Source organism: Hylobates moloch, unplaced genomic scaffold (assembly GCF_009828535.3).
Source record: "Hylobates moloch isolate HMO894 unplaced genomic scaffold, HMol_V3 SCAFFOLD_9, whole genome shotgun sequence".
Lineage (NCBI taxonomy): Eukaryota > Metazoa > Chordata > Mammalia > Primates > Hylobatidae > Hylobates > Hylobates moloch.
Genome location: NW_026652284.1, coordinates 47017111 through 47020512, shown reverse-complemented (window position 1 = coordinate 47020512; position 3402 = coordinate 47017111).

The window sequence follows — 3402 nt, the reverse complement described above, 5'->3', positions numbered from 1 at the left end:
TATCTTGAGTCTAGGACTTGCCTTTTCACTCTCTTAATGGGGTCTTTTGATGAACAGAAGTTCTTAGTTTTCATCTAGTTCAATGTATCAATATTTTCTTTTATATTTTTAAAATTTTCCTGCGTAAGAATTTTTTTCTTCCCAGGGAAAAGAAGGTATTTGTCTATGTTTTCTTCCAAAAATTTTATTGTTGTATCTTTCCCATTTAGTTCTGTGATCCATTCCAAATAAATTTTTATATGTCTTAAATAAACTTCGTGGATAGCATGCAGTCAAGGAGAAGGTTCATTTATTTTTCACCTAGCACCTTTTATCAAGAGCATTTTTCTTTTCCTACTGAATTGCACTGGTGCCTTGGTAATAAATCAGGAGACCATATATATGTGGGTCTATTTCTGTACTCTGTTTTCCACTTTACTTTGTCAGCACAAACAAGGATGGATTTAAATTACTGGATAGTAATTTCCCAAAATGCTATTTTTAGGTTGCAACATGAATTGTTTTGTCTTGATAGAGTTCTTTTGATTCTTTTCCCTGACTTACTTTCCATCTCTTTATAAGGAAAAAGATAGCAGTGAGCTCCAGAACATGCACTGACATTGGCAACCCTAGAATTTTTTTCCATCAGTTCTGTTGTATTTTTCTCATACAGTTTAATAATATAAAATTTAATATGTTGCTTAATCCAATACACAGAAAGGGAAGCGAAATTATACAAGTACTAAGAAGACTTTATTTTGCATTTTCACAATTCAAATTCATTTTCTATATTCATGACAGTATATATGAACATCTAGAAATATCCTATGAATGTTTTGAGATCTGAGAGAAATAGTGCGATAATCTAGAACTTTAACTTTTCCTATTTTTTAATGCATAAAGAAAAAATTACATCACTTTAATGTTAGCATTCAATTACAGTTATGCAATCTCTATTTGCAATGACAATATTTAAAATTATCTTTTAATTAGGAGAGTACATTTTTGGCTCCTGCTTGTGAATGAAAACATGAGCTAAAAGAAGAAATATTTATATACACTTTGGCTGTGATATTTTTATGAACTGATTCCACATATTCTTTATAAACTGACAAATAAAAAGAACTCTCCTGGCCAGGCGTGGTGGCTCACGCCTGTAATCCCAGCACTTTGGGAGGCCGAGGTGGGCAGATCACGAAGTCAGGAGATCGAGACCATCCTGGCTAACATGGTGAAACCCCGTCTCTACTAAAAATACAAAAAATTAGCCAGGCGTGGTTGCGTGCACCTGCAGTCCCAGCTACTCGGGAGACTGAGGCAGGAGAATCGCTTGAACCCAGGAGGCAGAGGTTGCAGTGAGCCAAGATTGTGCCACTGCATTCCAGCCTGGGTGACAGAGCGAGACTCCGTCTCAAAAAAAAAAAAAAAAAGAAAAAAGGAAAAAAAAAAGGAACTCTCCTGATTTAATTATTAATCAGTTTCCCTGATGCATCTGGTGTAACTAATATACCTAATTCAATTCTCTACAAGTACTTGGTCACTGAACTCTTAATGTCTACTGAAAAGTTCTAATGTCCATCTCAGAATTCACCTGGCTCCTATAAGGACAAATACATTAAGAAACAAGTGCAGCTTTAATTGTAAAATTATGGATTTCTCTTTTCCCTAGATTCACTCTTGCTTCCTTGAAATGTTAGATGAGCCCTTATAAGGTTCCACCTAACAAACACTGATAGAGAGCAGCTGAGTAAATGACATCTATGTCAATAGTTTTGGCCAAGAAGGTTCTGCTAAGATAAACTTAAAGTAACTGGGCATTGTTCATTAGAAGCCAATTTGGGCTAATTATCACTGTGGAAAGTCTACGGTTTGTTGCATCCACCACATACGCAAAGTAAAGACCAAAAAGGAACCTCAGTTTTGCCTGAGATCTTTCTGTGAAGATCTAAGTTTTAAAGATAAGCCAAATACAGCTAAAGGAGACAGATGTGGAAGAAGTGACAAAGCAATCACTTTCTCAGTTCAATTATTTTTGAAGCATGTAAACTACCTTAAGAAATGTTGGCTGGGCGCGGTGGCTCACGCCTGTAATCCCAACACTTTGGGAGGCCTAGGCAGGTAGATCCCCTGAGGTTGCGAGTCGGAGACCAGTCTGACCAACATGGAGAAATCCTATCTCTACTAAAAATACAAAATTAGCCGGGCATGATGGTGCATGCCTGTAATACCAGCTACTGGGGAGGCTGAGGCAGAAGAATTGCTTGAACCTGGGAGGCAGAGGTTGCAGTGAGCTGAGATCGCACCATTGCACTCTAGCCTGGGCAACAAGAGCAAAACTCCATCTCAACAAAAAAAAAAAAAAAAAAAAAAAGAAAGAAAAGAAATGTTTATGAGGTTTATGAGGCACTTCTGTAACAATCCAAACAGGGCTCATTTAAATTTTAAGAAGTAATCCTCACAGTTTAAGGAACTTCTTTCATTTGGAAAGAAAAAGATAAATGTGTGCTTTAAGGTTAGTTCTCTAAAATCTTTAATTCCTATGGGGGAGAACAACCTCTATATTTCATATATGTCATGTTTTCCTTAACAACTAGTTTTAGAAAAGAGCAAAATTGAACTGTGAATAAAGATTGTTCCCAGTGAATGATTTAAATTATTATTTTTAAACTAATTTATTTTTGAGATGTAGTCTCCCTCTGTCACCCAGGCTGGAGTGCAGTGGTGCAATCTCAGCTCACTGCAGCCTCTGCCTTCTGGGTACAAGCAATTTTCCTGCCTTAGCCTCCCAAGTAGCTGGGATTACAGGTGCCCACGACCACGCCCGGATAATTTTTGTATTTTTAGTAGAGACGGGGTTTCACCATGTTGGCCAGGCTGGTCTTGAACTCCTGACTTCAAGTAATCTGCCTGCCTCCACCTCCCAAAGTGCTGGGATTACAGATGTGAACCACTGTGCCTGGCATGAATGATTTAAATTAAAACAAAGATTAAAGTATTTGAAAATATATTTGTTAAAATTATTTTCAAACACGAAATGTGGATACTAAATAATCTTTAGATGTTGCTAACCACCATTAATTTAATTTTACTTTTTTGAGATGGAGTCTTGCTCTGTCACCCAGGCTGGAGTGCAGTGGCACGATCTCAGCTCACTGCAGCCTCCACCTCCCGAGCTCGAGAAATTCTCCTGCCTCAGCCTTCCAAGTAGCTGGGATTACAGGCATGCACCACCATATCGAGCTAATTTTTGTATTTTTAGTAGAGATGGGGTTTCACCATGTTGGTCAGGCTGGTCTTGAACTCCTGACCTCAGGTGATCTGCCCGCCTCAGCCTTCCAAAGTGCTGGGATTATGGGCATGAGCCACCACGCCCAGCCTAAACCGCCATTAATTTTAGGATGAAAAGTTAAATATTTTATTTGT